At 45.2% G+C, this 15936-nt stretch overlaps 1 protein-coding gene across 2 annotated transcripts in view; it reads right to left on the minus strand.

Moving 5' to 3' along the window:
- The window catches only part of SYN3 (synapsin III), a 465355-nt gene that overhangs the window by 167157 nt on the left and 282262 nt on the right, over positions 1-15936 (minus strand). The gene's annotated exons all lie outside the window — the stretch shown is intronic.

A 15936-nucleotide genomic window follows, 5' to 3' on the forward strand; every position in this document is an offset into this window, starting at 1 on the left:
TTCCATAAATGCCCCTGGGCTGGTCTCACCTGTAAAATGGGCACAATTGCACCTACCTCCAAGGGCCATGTGAGCATTAGGAGGGGTTATGCCTTTGAAAACACTCTGTATGTGGCCAGTGCTCCGCAACGCAGAGAAACTAACATTTAGGACTATTAGATGATCTTCTCAGGATCTCTTCCATCTATCATACTCTGGCTCAGTACTCATATTCTTGCATATGAATGAGAGCCAATTATGTACAGTTGCTCCTAACATCTAATAATACAAGTGTGCCATTCATGGAGTGCGCCCCCTGTGGCAGGCAATGGTGTGCCCGGTTTGGGGGTGACTGAAACAGTCAACATGCAGAGTATTTCTCATTGGCGTTGTTTAGAAATGTTGATGTGTGGGGATACAAGGCAGACCAGATTTTAGCCAGATTTATAATGGCTTGTGAGTTATCTACAGGCACTGCCAGCCCCTTTTAGCCTGCACCCCAGGTGGACCATTCACCCTGCTCTGTGGGCTCGACGGGTGGCAGGCTGTGGAGCAGGTAATTCCAGGAAGATGATTTCATATAACATTCATGCCAACCGGGAGAGACGTATGTTTCTCTGCTCGTTCACAACTATGGAAACTGAGGTACAGCTGAAGATCCTTTGCCCAAGTCACCTACCTAGTGGCTGCAGGGAATACGGCTCTAAAACCATTCCAGGTGAGGCTTTGATGGTTTCTAGGAAAGCACAAAGGAGCGGGGTCCTACCAGAGCCCTTTGGGGATGCTTGTCTGGTGGCTGGGTGAGTGTGCTGCCCCAGCCCACTTCATGGAAGTAGTTTGTCATCACCACATTTGTCTCCCTCTGCTTATTCTAAGAGTCCTCCACGGAGCCAGGGTGCCCACCTTTAACAAAGCATTAAAAAGGAGCAGGATGGAGGTTTTGTTGGTGAGGAGCTCTGGTCACCACTGACACTGTCCTCGAGGAAGCCATGTCCTGGTCTGAGCAGCTCTGGCTGAAGGATGGCTTCATGCTGCAGGAATGTCACCACAGGCTGCACAGCCCAGATCAAGTTGCTCTGGGTGACCGTGCAAGGGCCTGGCCTGGAAGAGGGAAGCCCCTAGGCACTGTTGGGCAGTGGGGCCAGTTCCTGCCTGTTCCTGCCAGTTCCTGCCTCATGGGAGTAAGCAGAGGGTAAGAGCTGCAGTGACACCAAAGTCCTGGGGCAGCACAGCTCTGGCCACATAGTGGTCAGGGCCAACAGACCTCCTGGAAATGTCCCAGCTGTGGCTTTGTTCTGTGCCCTTGGGAAATGGCTGCTTGCAGGCCCTTCCAGGCTGAGAGACACAGCAATTTTCTGGATAATTCAGGCTTCCAAACCTCTCTCTGCCTTCATTCCAATTATTCAAGGTTCTTGTGGGGATTCTGAGGAGTGACTTGAACTACATATACTATAAACCAAGACTAGCAACCAACTACTCGACAGGCTGAATCCTAAACCAAACCCCAATATTAATTTTCTATAAATGCAATTCAGATGGAATCAACATTGTTTTTGTTTTTAAATAAAACCAAACCCAACTGGATCAGTTGGAACCTGAATCAAACCTCTGTGTGTCCTAAAATTAATGGACCAGAACAAAATTGGAAAATAAAAACATCTTTGAATGAAAACACCATTTCATCAGATTTTGTTGGACCAGGATGTTTTATGTTTTTTAAAAAATGGGAAAAAACCCAAATATGGAAATAATAATTACACATTGAAAGGCATTCAGAAAAAGTGAAACAGCTTAAAGATGAATATCATGTGCAATCTCACCACTGGAATATTTCCACATTTTTCAATGTGCTTCCCCCCCACCTTGTTTTACATACATGTGATTATTTATGGAATGATAAATCTCCTTTTTGTTAAGAATAACTCATAGAAAAATTCCACATCAATATTTAGAAAGCCACATCATTATTTTTAATGGTCACAAAGTATTCACTGGACATATCCTGGTTTATTTCACTTAATTGTCTATTTGTAGTTACTTAGGGTACATCCATTATTTTACTTTTACAAATAACACTTTGGTGAATGGCTTTGCTCATGAATCTTTGCATTCTGGTCTGATTACTTTGGAGAAATCATCAAAATGGTTCTAAGTCAACGGATATACTTATTTTTTACTTTTCATAAATATTTCTAGATTTTCCCCCACAAAGGTCATAACAATTTTCACTCCTACCATCAGTGGGTAAGAAATACTGATTTTCTCATACCCTGTCTACCACTGACATGCTGAAGATGTCTGTTACTCTATCTGCCCTTCCAGGAACTCCAAAGGGAACCATCCCACCCACAACCATAGGGTGACTAACTGTCCCAGTTTGTTCAGAACTGAGGAGGGTCCTGAGACATAACTCAGTTTTGAAGCCTGGAAAGTCCTGAGAAAACTAGGATGAGTAGGTCACCGCACACTGGATAGCTGTATTTTTCTGAGAGCCCACATGGCTCCAGTCATGAGGTTAGCGACAGCTGATTGGGCCAGGAGTTGACACCTGGACCAAGGGCATCTAATCACTTGGCACGAAGAGATGATCTGAGGCCAATCAGACTTCTTTTGGGAATTTGCTTTGGGAATAGAGAAAGAATGTATCAGTGAGCAGTGGGAAATAGGTCTGAAAGTTCACTAACTAAAGAGTGGACAAAAAGGGTGAGTTAGCCAAGCACCAGCCAAAGTAATGTGGGAGGAAAAAGTAGGAGTAAGAAACTAATGGTTGTAGGAGGCCGAGAAAGGAGCAGAGTCATTGTGTGGTGTTAATAAAGAAACAAGATTCTTCAATGTTTTTGTACTTCCCAGGGCTTTCTGGTTCTCCTCTCAGTTCCTGTGCAAATATCCTCACAATAATAGCTTATGCCCTCTTAGAAACTCTCTTGAAGGGATCTCAGTTCTTTGCAAGTCAAAGAGGGGCTGTTCAATACTCCTGGATACTACTCATCATTCTCATCTTCGATCAACCTGACTGACCAAAATGGACTTCTCATTTAATTATGTTAAAACTTGCATATCTTGAATAAGACCAAGTTTGAACACCTTCTTGGAAATTCATGCTTCTAGAAATTAGTTTGTGGGCCAGGGGCAGGTGAAGAATAAGGTACGGGACAAGAATTTCTGGATCCTCTGATGGGTGTTCAATACCGGCTCTTCAGTTTGGCAACCTGCTCCCCTTTCCAGCACGGACTCTGGCCTGGTGACTTGACTGTGGTCATGTGGGCTCCTGTCCTATCTCCTGGTCCTTATGGCTTTTTAACCCCAGTCTGATAACCTCACTCAGAGTAGCTGAGCAGGAAGGACCTCAGCCTGACCCTCCAGTCAGGGCTGTCTTTGTTCTTCCCTCTGCCGGGAGCACTCTCTACTTACCCCATGGCCAGGGGCTTCTTTTCATTCTGGTTTCAACTCAGATATCAGCTCCTCAGAGAAGCCTACCCTGACCAGCTCACTTGATGTGTCTTCCTCCTCCCCCTACCTCCCCATATACCCTTCATAATATTACTGTTTTATTTTCCCTGTAGAATTTACTACAATTTCATATTATAGGATTAATTTTTATTGTTTGTCTCCCCCACTAGATATAGGCTCCTTGGGATTTCTCTGGTATGGTTTGCTCACCGTATTCCCATTGTCGAGGACAATGCCTCCCAGGTGAGCAGGTACTGATGGACTGAGTGAATCAATTAATTAATGATGGGAAGAAAAGTCACTGCAGCAAAGGTGGGTTGGTCTTACCATGGTCAGTTTGAGGCGGCCAGGTGTGAGCTCCTTTGCTTATCAGGCTGTGATCTGGGGTTCTGATGTATTTCCTCAAGACATCTGGTGTGGTTTGCCAGCTTGAAACCTTTCCGTGGCTTCCCACTGCCCTTGAAACATCCTTAGCTGATAAGGTTAGCTTTTCCTTGGTGGCAAAGTAACCAACCCTCAGTTATCAAAAGTAAGTTTGGGTTTCAGTTGACATATCTCTTTTAGGCAATGAGTTCTGAAGACCTTTGTGTTTAGTGGAAAAGGAATCACCCAGGGGCCAAGAAGCTCAGGCTCTGGTCTAATGTTCTGCAACTGACTGCTGTGTGACTCTGGACAGGCTACTTCCCCTTTGTGGGCTTCAGTTCCCCCATATATAAGATGAGAGTTACTCTGGCTAGTCTCTAAGGGCCTTTCCATATTAATTTCAGTGTTCTCAATCCTGACTGCAGGTTACAATTCCCTTGAGAGGGTGGAGCTCAGGTACTGGAATTTTTCCTTAAATTCCTTGGAGATTCTGAAATCTGGGATACTCTGCAGTGTCAGCCCATGGCAGATGACAAGTAGGAAGAAGACAAGATGTGGGCCAGCTGAGACTTTGAGTAACTTTTCTCTTATTTTCTAGAAGTGTCTCTGGCAATTCTAGATGACTACATTCTAAGTATAGCTCATGACCTGTCTACTAATCACTTAATAAACCTTTCTAAAATTACTTAAGTCTTGTTGCAAATACTTCCCCATTAGACATTGTGATCCCTGATTGAGATGGGCTTGTGCTGCCAATTTCTGGCTGTGTGAAGTTGGGAAAATTCTTTGATTTTTCATTTTCTCATTTTAAAAATGTGGGTCATATTTATAGCTTTCCCAGTGTTGTTGTAAGAATTAAATGAGATAATGTACAAAAAGCACCAACATCTTGCTGAGCACACAGCAGAGGCTTAATTAATATAAGTCCCTCTGAATCATCTCCCTTGGCATTTGGTTAAAGTACTTTTGCATAAGACAACTTCCCCCACAAAATGTTCTGTGGAACATTACTTCCCCCAAGATGTTTCCCACCGGAGGACAAAGGAATGTTATGGTCAAATACATTAGGAAAACCTGCATGTAATAGTCTCTTCCTGAAGTGGTATTTAGTAACATGCGGGTAAGCCAGCTTTCTGAAACAAAAACAAAACCCCAAACTTGTAGTGTTTGCTGATTTCTGTGGTGCAAATAGTCCCACCATGGCAGATTCAAGTTACCAATGTTACATCATTGATTGTGAAATTGGGAAGAGATGTACAGAACTGGCTCTCTTGAGCTGGTAAGAGCCAGTCCCAAGATACTACTAAAATAATTGTTAGCATGTTATAGTCTCTGATATGCCCTATAATAAATAAACCTTTTTAACTTAACTTAGGTCATTGTTTCCCAAATATATTAGACTATGGAATGCTCTTTTCTCATAATACCTCTTGATAGCCCACAGAACTGGTATTCCTTTGGGAACTACTGATATGTGTGTGTGTGTGTGTGTGTGTGTGTGTGTGTGCGTGCACACGCACGCACGTGCTTGTGTGTTTTTGAAAACAAATTCATCAATATGCCATCAGTTAAAAAAAGTATGAGTGAAGTTTGCACAATTAGGTATAGTGTGAAAACAGAGGAGTGCAGAGAAGAAAAGCCACAGCTCCCATCTTTAAGGAAGACATAGACACAAAGTAATTGGTGGACAACAGCTGAGCCAGAGCTGAGAAGTACATTGGGGCTTTGATGCTCAGCACAGAGAATGGGCCCTTAGGAGGGTAGAGAAGTGGGGAGGTGGGGGGGGAGGCTCTGCTGGAGGTAGCCATTGGCCAAGGCTGAGAGCACGGGAGGGCTTGGAAGAGTTTGAAGAGGATCAGATTGGCTGCTCCAAGCAGGCAGAGTCTGAACCAAGGCCTGGACAACGTAATGACCATGTGGTTGGTTTCCCCACCTGCACCTCATCCAGTTTCCTTCAGGGTCTTACCTGGACGACCCATCTCCAGAGACCAAAGTCCTTTCTTAGATTACCTCATCTCTTCGCAGCCCTTCCTGTCTGCCTCCTTGGGCATTCTATGTGTCCATCCCTTTGATATGTCTGTGTGTATGCGTGTCTAACTGTCTGCAATTCAGAGGGCTTCTTAGGTAACCAAGTTCCTTGGTGGAACCCCTGGAGGACTTGAGTTTAATTCTGTTCAGTGGGAGAAGGTGCTGGAGCCCAACGAGGAACCTAAACTCCATACTGGAGGAGAATGCTGTTCTTCCTTCCTGGGGGCAAAAATACCATGTTTACCTTAGGTCTGTCTCCATGAGGAGCTAAAGGTAGCCCCATCAAGGAATAATAACAGCTGTTACTTTTTAAAAAAATTATGGTAACCTACACATATATAAAATGTACCATCTTAGCTATTTTTAAGTGTATTTATAGTTCAGTGGCATTAAGTACATTCACCTTGTGTGACCATGACCACCATCCATCTTCAGGGGTTTTCATCTCCCCAAATTGAAACTCTGTCTCTGTTAACTACCGACTCCCCCTTTGCCTCTCCTGACATTACTTACTGACGACTCCTTAGATCCTAGGCGCGGTTCTAAGAGATTTACATGTATCAACTCCTTTCATCATAATGGAGCCTTACAAGGTAACTATTGGCACTTTACATAATGAATGAAAACATGAAGAAATGGTTACACAATCTGCCCAAGGCCATAGAGCTAGGAACAGCAAAACCAGTATATGAAGTCAGCAAGACCTGACCTCTGAACCCACGATGTGATACCTCCTAATTTCCCTCAGGGTTAAGACTGCACTCACCCCAGACTCAGCAAGAGAAAAGATCCCCATAAGGCCCCTTGAGGCTCCTGGGTGCATGAGGGCTAGAACCCCTCAGCCTGTGGGGGACCAGCACCTGACACCATCCCTCCCTCCCATATCAGATGATCAAGCCCCCAGCAGAGTAGATTTGGAGTATTCAGACCACCCTGATCAGTGAGAGCTGTGCATATGGCTGGGAGGGATCCTGTCTCTCTGAGATTTGTCAGCTAGAAATGTCTGGGGCAGATTGGGACTGTGTCTGGCAGTCACAGCCTCTGAGGTGGCTCTTTATTCTGGGGGTGGTGGTGGGGGTTAAGGGTGATGTCAGACTTGGACAAGCCGAGGGCCCAGGCCAAGGAAGTGATTGGCAAGACAAGCTCTTGGCAGAGATGGCTCGCTCCGTACTTGAAAACAGCCACCTCTGAGCCGCCTGCAACGCACAAGAATAGTCAAGATGGAGAGTGGGGACAGAGATGAAGGATTCTTGGCTGTGGGGACGGATTTTTGGAATCTGAGTGACAAGGCCTGTCAAACACCCTCCACTGGGGATCTGATTTGAAATTGAAGCCTTGGTCTCAGTTCCTGTGCAGAGGCCTCTATGGCCTTACCCCCCTGGTGGCCTCATTTTAAACCTTCCTGTTTGTGCATGCAAACGTGTGTGTGTCGTTGTGGGTTCAAAACGTTTAATAAGGAGGCTCTCTGTAGCTATTTCAGACCCAATCACGTCAAGCCCAGACAGAGATCTAAGATGACTAGCTTGTGTTGTTTCCTGTCAAATTCCTTGGCCTTCTTGGAATTAGACTCACAAGGTTAGTTTACACAGCCAGGATGTCTTTCCCAGCTGGAGCAGGGTGGAGGGTAAAGTGATTGATGCTGTACTACTCCCAGTCTGGCTGGTAGGCAATTACTATGGAGGGGGCCCAGGCTGGAGAGTCCACACCCTTGTCACCCACATACTTCCACATCCCCTTTATGGAACCCTCCTTGCTGTCCTACCCTCCCCATAAGAATCTCCCCAGATTCTGCCCCACCAAATATGTCAATCGTGGTATCTGCTATGTCCACCATGCCCTTTGGAGGAATGCTACTCTGCCCTCAAAGGTCTGCCAATGTAAAGACTTTAGGCTGCTTCTTTGAGCAAGAGGTGATTACTGATGGATACCTGACCCGAAGGCAGCCAAGCATTCTAAGAGACAAGACCAAACGACTGAAAAAACAAAGGTAGGCAATATAAACAGATCTATAGGTGATCCATATATTGGTGTTATCAGCCACAGACTGGGAAATAACTGATGAATATATTAAGAAAATAGAGGAAAAGATGAAAACTTTCTACTGAGAAATGAAACTGACAAAAAATCAACAGGAAATTCTAGAACTGAAAGATGAAATAACCCATTTGAAGCACCCAAAAGATATGCTTAGCATTAGTTTAGACATAGCTGAAGAAAGGATTAGTGATCATGAAGACAGGTAAGTAAATCACGTGTGAGATAGAAAATCCCCTATGACTCTTCACTGTTTACCTGCTGGTACCCCAAATTCCTATAATTGTCTCCAGTTTCATTTCTCCCCTGCATTCACCCTCTGCTCTACCTACATAGGAATGTATATTCTGCATTCCCAAACATGCTGTGCATATTTTTGCTTCTATGACTGTCCTTATTCCAGGAAGTATTTCCCTACATTTCTGTCTGGTGAATTCATCCTTGTCTTTCAAGGACAAGCTCAGAGGTTACCTTCTCTGTGAAGCCTTCCTCAGGCTTCTCCTGTTTCTTTCCTCATCTCTTGAAACACTGGGGGAAATTTCTCTAAGACAGTTCTTAGCACCAAGTATTGCAATTGTTTAATACTTCAATTTCTCGTTCTAGAATAGACCTTCATCAAAGGCAAGGTACATGTGTTATTCGTCTTTTTTTTTTTTAAATCTCTGTTCCTAGCATAATGCCTGGAACATAGTCTCTATTAAATATTGTAGTGAATAATGCAAGACCCAAATTATTTCAGGACCCCACAGATGAGTACCTTACTAATCTTTAGTAAACTCATACCAGTGAAACTGTGACTTAATGTTTAATATTTTTATTTGTTCATTTGTTCTTTTTATACTCCACCACCTCTCCAGAATACAAGGTCCATGAAGACAGGGATTTTCTTTTTCTGTTCTGTTTGCTGTTGTGGCTCAAATGCCCAGCATATAACAAGTGTTCAGAAAATTTTTGTTAAAGGAGGGAAACACTCCTTCTAATACCCTGGAGAGGAAGGTGGGCAAAAGAGACCAGCTAGCAATCTGGATTGGGAACTTTGTGCCCACTGAAGACTGGACACAGGTTGGGCCCTCAGAGGCAGGCAGGCACCCAGAGAAGAGGGGAGAAGGCTACAAGGAAGAAACTTTGAAGAAGAGGTGTGTGACTTGGCATATATTCTAAAGTCCAACCAACCTTCCTCCTTTCTTTTCTTTTCCTTCCTTCCTTCCTTCTCTCCCTCTCTTCTTTCTTTCTTTCTTTCTTTCTTTCATTTTGAGGGGGGGGGGCAGAGGGAGAGGGAAAGAGAGAATCTTATGCCAGCTCCGTACCCAGCATGGAGCCCATCACATGGGGCTTGAACTCACAACTGTGAGATCATGACCTGAGGTGAAATCAAGAGTTGGACGCTTAACCAACTGAGCCACCCAGGCACCCCCAGCCTTCTTTCTTTAAGTCCTGGTTCTAGTTCTTTGGGGAAAACAGTAGTACTTGCCCCACATGTTGTTTTGGAGAGACTTAAGATTCTGAGAACAGAGCATGGGACATTGAAATCATTCTACTATTGTTACCTTTATTGTATTGTTTGGCTATGAGTCCAGCCTGGATTTGTCTTCTGATTTGGTCACTGATTTCCCTGTTCCTCCTAAGGTCTTTGGGCAAATAAGTTTCCACCCTTATCCTTAAGCACCTATTTAGTGCTAGTAGTTTGTGTCTCTTCTCTTTTAATCTTCACCCCATGCCCATGTGGTTGATATTATTGGTACTGGTTACAAATGAGAAGACAGGTTCAGAGATGCCAAGTGACTTGCCCAGGCACTACTGGCAAAGTGAAAGGAAGAACCAGAATTTGAACTTAGGCCTTCTTTTTTTTTTTTAATCATCCAAGACTTACTGTCCCAGCCTGCATTGCCCAAAGTCCACACCCAGCAGAACCAAGGCTAGAACCCAGGTCTTCTGGGCCTCAACTTAGTGCTGTTTTCACTGTATAATAGATAGCAATGTTGGGATTCTCACTGATCACCATCAGTGTGCTCATTGCACAGCTGAGAAGACTAAGGCCCAGAGTCCACAAACCAGGTCTTGTGGCTTCCAACTCAATGACCTTCCTACTGGGCTACCCTGCAGTTGGCACCTTGGTAGCCCCCAGAACAAGAAAGCTATTGTTCTTATTAGGTGTTGCCCAACTTGGCTTCCAGACCTAGAAAGAAAAGAATGATTGGAAGGCCCACAGTTCAAAAGCCCTTCTCCTGAGGGCCCCTCTCAACCACCTATATGTGAATTCTGCTCTTGCCCCAACCCCCACTTATCAACAGCCCCTTTCCTCTGTTGCTGAGACAGCTCCATGGCCCCAGAGAGAGAGAGAGAGGAAAAAGGCCCTTCAGTACAGACGTTCATAGCCAGGTTCTTGGGGGCTTTCCTTTGCCTCCTGGGTTCTCAGGGCTGTGGCCAGAGCCAGAAAATCTGTTTCTCATTAGCTGTACTTTTGCTGTGAAATGAAGTGCTCTTTGAACCTGTGGGAGCAGGAAAGCCATTTACACCCCTGAGAGGACAGGGACGCCAGCCTTGCCAGCACATTCCTCTGGTTCCTTTTATCTCCTGGGTGGAGCTCTGGGCAGGCGGCTGCTGCCACTGCCATCTTCCCAGGGCAGCCATGAGCAAAGGTGGTCTGTAGGGTAAGCAAGAAAGGAAGGAGGGGATCACGCCCCTCTCTCAATTGGCGTAAAAGAAGCAAAGTCCCACTGGACCCTCCCTCTTTTCCTGTCCCCATCTTCTTCCTGATACTTTCTTTGTCCTGGGTGGCTTTAATAAAACCCCAGAAATCATCCATTGTCTGTCCATCTGCCTGTTCATTGATCCATCCATCCATCCATCCATCCATCCATCCACTTACCACTCATCATCCATACATCCCAATGGGAACTTGAGAGTCCAGAGTCAGAACCAGGAGAGTCCTTTGAAATGATCTGTCTCAGGGCGCCTGGGTGGCTCAGTCAGTTAACTGTCTGGCTTTTGATTTCAGCTCAGGTCATGATCTCACAGTTCATGGAAAGGAGCCCCATGTCAGGCTCTGCACTGACAGTGTGCAGCTTGCTTGGAATCCTCTCTCTCCTTTCTCTCTGCCCCTCCTGCACACACGTTCTCTTTCACTCTCAAAATAAATAAATAATCTTTTAAGAAAATGAAATGGGGGCACTTGGGTGGCTCAGTCGGTTAAGTGTCTGACCCTTGGCTTTGGCTCAGGTCATGAACCTGCAGTTTGTAAGTTCAAGCCCAATATCAGACTCTGTGCTAACAGTGCGGAGCCTGCTTGGGATTCTCTCTCTCTCTCTCTCTCTCTCCCCCTAAACTGCTTTCTCTCCCTGTCTCTCTCTCTCAAAATAAACTTAAAAACAATTAAAAAAAATTTTTTAATTTATTTTTGAAGGAGAGACAGAGCATGAGAGGGGGAGGAGCAGAGACAGAGGGAGACACAGAACTCGAAGCAGGATCCAGGCTCTATGCTGTCAGCACAGAGCCCAACGTGAGGCTCGAACCCATGAACTGTGAGATCAGGACCTGAGCCGAAGTCGGATGCTCAACTGACTGAGCCACCCAGGCACCCTAACTTAAAAACAGTTTTTTAAGAATGTTTCCTTCTCCTTTATTTTACTGATGAGGAAACTGAAGTGGAGAAGTTAACTTGTTCCAGGTCATACAGCAAGCTCCTGGATTCATTCAACAAATAGTTTTTGAGTCCTTTTCACATGCCAGATCCCCATTCCCACTCCTACTAGAGGTTCACTCTGGATACAACTGCAAAAAAATGCACACGCCTCAGCCTTCATGATCATTCTAGTGATGGGGCAGATGGTAAATGATGAATAAATAAATAAACACAATAATGTCAGATGATGGTAAATGCTCTAACAAAACCAACAGAGGCACCTCTCTGAGAGGAGTAGTTGTGGAGCAGGAAACACATTTAAACAAGGTAGTTGGGGGAGTCTCTCTGAGAAGGTAGCATTTGAATTGAAATCTAGGCAAAAGGTCAGTCACAGAAACATGTGAGGGCAGAGCATTGTATGCAGAGGAACTGCCTGTGCAAATGTCCTGAGGTGGGAATGGGTTTGGCTTGTTTGAGAAACAGAAGGAAGGACAGTATGGCAGGAGTGAATGAATAAGAAGAGGGAGAGTGGTACAGGATGAGGCCAAATAGTTAAGTACTCCCAAAGTGCCTAGAAATCATGTCAGAACTTTTATTTTTGACTATGTAAGCCATGGAGGAGGAAGGTTCTAAGCTAAGGCTGACAGAAAGTGTTTTGTGTTCTCAGAAAGATCCCTCTGGCTATGTCAAGAACAGATTCAAAAGAGGCAGGGTCAAGGTGCACACAGGGAAGCCTGTTGGAGGCTACTGGGGTAGACAAAACACGAGATGGAGAGAGGCCACCATGCCTTCCCTGGCCCACGGTGGTGATATCACGATGGACAGGATAGGGCAGAGTCAGGGCACACTGGGGGACACAGTGAAAGAGTCAACATAATTCGCTTGTGGACTGGATATGGGCTATGAAAGAAGAAAGGGCTGGAAGGTGTTAATTGGCTTGAGCAGTCTGCGTAGACGGTTGGAGCACTTCCTAAGACGGAGACTGGGAGGAGCAATTTCAAGAGGGAAATCAAGAGTTCTGTTTGGGTGGATTAAATTGGAGATGCCTGTTAGACAGAAGGCAGACGGACAGATGTCTGGAGTCAGTGGCCAAGGCTGGTCATACAGGCACCCACACACACAGACGCCTGTACATAAACTCAGAGGGTTGGGGAAGACGCCCGGCCCTCACAGGGCTGTAGACTCTGACTCAAGGCTGCTGAGAAGACACTGTTCCCCTTCCACCTCCAGGCTGGGGAGGGGGCTTTGGAATGGTCAGGATGTCAACTGGGCCTTCCTCCTGGAGATTCCCCCCCGCCTCGCCCTCCCAAGTAGAGGCAGCCCTACGTGAGGGTGGCGATGGAGGCACAGGTGGGTAGAGACTTCTATGGGAATAATAACAATGGTAATAACCTCTGCTAGGAGACTGCTTATCTTGTTCTTGAGCTTCTTGATGAATAATCATCATCTCAAATTCCTCACAGACTCTGGGAGATTAGCAGTGTGGGGCCAATGGCCCCATTTTACAGATGAGGCTTCAAAGAATTCAGCAACACCTCCAAGGCCACCCACATGATGGGTCCAGGACTCAAATCTGGGCCCTCTGAGACTGATGTGACTGCATTCTTCCCAATATTAAGCTGTCTGCCTCCAGAAAGGTCTTATTTTCAGAGAACTAGCAGGATGGGCTTTGGAACTAAACTGCCAGGGTTCAAATCCTGACTAGTCAACCTTATTTCTATTTCCCATATAAAAAATAAGGATAGTAAAAGTGCCCACTTTGGAGGGTTATTATGAGTGCTAAGAGAAATGATACTTATAAAGTGCTTAGAACAGCACAGAAAATTCCATAGAAGTGCTGACTACTATTGTTAAAATTACCTTAATCTATACTGAACAGTCTAACCGAGAGACCTGGGGGTGCTTAGAACCTAGAGGGAGAACCCAAGCCCCTCATGTAACAGGGAAACTGAGGACCAGAGAAGGGAAGAGGGTAGCCACCTAAGCAAACTGGGCCCATGAACCTGGCTGGTGGAAAAACTCTTTTTACTCTCTGAAAGTCACCACCCACTAGGCTATTTTTTTTTTCTTAAGGAGTCAGACTTCCAAGCTTTCTATACCCTTAATTCATGTGGAATTTCTGCTCTGGGCTTGGCTCCCAGGAGGAGCCCCTCCACCCCTTTATGAAAATAGAGTGGAGTCATTCGGCAAAACCTCAGCCTAATGCTTTTAAGGAACTGGCAGGTTGAAATAGGAAACTGTTCTAAGTAGAAACCACAGCAACAGCACATGCTTGCGGCTGCCGGCTGCTGCCTGCATCCTTGCCCGAGGCCCTGGGGATAGGGAAGATGTTGGCCACGCCACGTGAAGGGGCCTCAGGAGCTTGGCCCTGGTGCTGCTGATCGTATGTGGCCATGTGACAGCAAACGCCATGTCTTGTGGGCATGATATTTTCAGGTCAAATCAAGGTGAGATGGTCAGATGGGCTACCAGCATTAGAAACATGGAAGGCTAGTGTTTGAGCAAAGTTGCCCTTTTCTTTGCACACCCCTCATGTTGTTATCTGTTGAAACAGAGGCCCAGAGAGGGGAAGCAACTTTCCTAAGTCACCCAGCAAAGAGTGATGAAGTAGGAAAAGAGCTTACATCTTCTAGTACCTAATTCTCTGCTCTTGTGCAATACTCATTCACCCCTTCTGTTAATAGTGTCCTTGGTTCCAGAGCATAAACTGTGGGTCAGAAGACCAGTGTTCAACCTCAGCTCTGCCTTTTCTTACCTTGGTGATCTTAAGCAAGTTACTTAACCTCTGTGTGCCTCGGTGTTTTTTGCTGTTGTAAATAAAATTGGGTATAATAAGACTACTTACCTAATAGGATTGCTGGAAGGATTCAATGTGATAATCCAGGTGAAACTCTTGGTATGGTGCTTGACAAATGGTAAGAACTTAATAAAGTTTTTATTTTTAATGTATTAAATACCTAGCAGTAGCCACTTTCCCCCCAAAATGCTCAGTCAAGTGGGAGAAACAGGAAAGTAAATTTTGATATATTACTAAAAATGTGTTGATAGTAGAAAGCAGGATGCCATGACCCAGGTGAAGGTCCTGACCCCACAGAGCAGGCAGACCCCAAGAAGAGAGTGGGCCAATATTTGCCAAACATGTGTTATGTGTATAGATCAGAACCCAGGTCTAGGGGCTTCTTTCCACTGCTATATGTTTTTTTTTTTTGTTGTTGTTGTTGCTTTTGAATATGATGTCTTCGTTTCCCAGGAGAGGGGACATGTTGCACAGACCTATTCTTTTTGCCTGCTACCTTGACTGTCTGGCTAGTGCTGGGATGCCATCTGAGGCCAAAACCAGAATCTATTTCTTATGAAGCACAGCACAAAATTTAGGTTCCAGTTCTACACCTAAAAACACACTTAGTGTGGTGGTAGTCGGAACAATGCCCCTTCCTCCCCACACCAAGATGTCCACATACTAATCCCCAGAGCCTGTGAATACATTCTTCCACCGCTAAATGGATTTCACAGGTGTGATTAAGTTAAGGATTTTGAGATGGAGAGATTATTGTGGATTATGGGCCCAATGTAATGATATGGGTCCTCAGATACGGGGAGGATCAGAGTCAGAAGCAGAGACTGATAGATGACAGAAGCAGAGGTTGGAGTAATGTGAGGAAGGGGCCATAAGCCAAGAAATCTAGGTAGCCTCCAGGAGCTGGAAAAGATAAGGAAAGGGATTTTCCCTTAAAGTCTTCAGAAGAAACCAGCCCTGTAGACCTATTTTAGAATTCTGACCACCCAAACTGCAAGACAATAACTTGTGTTGGCTTGAGCCACTAAGTTGGTGGTAATTTGTTATAGCAGCCACAAGAAACTCATACATGTAGTCAACATTTGCCCTGATTCTGCTTTAATGTGACCTTGGCCACCTCAGCCTTGTCCTTTGTTATATGTGGTTTGGGTCTTATTTTTAGCATAACTCCCCAAAACACAAGTGCTCCTGAGCATGACATAAAAGGCCCTGCATGATCTGGCTCCTCCCTGGCACCTGTCTCCTTTTCACCTCTCTCTTATCCTAGGATAGGGTCTTGGGGGGAAACAGGAATACACAGGTGTGCAATGTGAGCTTTCTTTTCCACCTTTCCCATGAGATATTCAATGAAGTCTAGATTTCTCACTAATAAGCCCATGTGGATTTTTTTGAGATATCCAGAGGGGCTCTAAGGTCTGTATCCATGTTGACCTTAGTGTCATGTGTCATTTGCCATCACGGGGCCATGTATGGCAGCCATGATAGCAGACTGTGTGACACAGGACTTGGAAGAAAAGTAGGTGACACCCAGGTTAACAATACACGAGACATTGTGGTTTGGCTGTTGTTGATACAGCTCACATTTCCCTCCTCCACCATATACACCTATGTCAGTCTGCATTCTCGTAGATGGGAGCTTATGTCTTGCAAGGTGGAGGGTACT

The sequence above is a fragment of the Leopardus geoffroyi genome, chromosome B4, assembly GCF_018350155.1.
Source record: "Leopardus geoffroyi isolate Oge1 chromosome B4, O.geoffroyi_Oge1_pat1.0, whole genome shotgun sequence".
In the NCBI taxonomy this organism is placed as follows: domain Eukaryota; kingdom Metazoa; phylum Chordata; class Mammalia; order Carnivora; family Felidae; genus Leopardus; species Leopardus geoffroyi.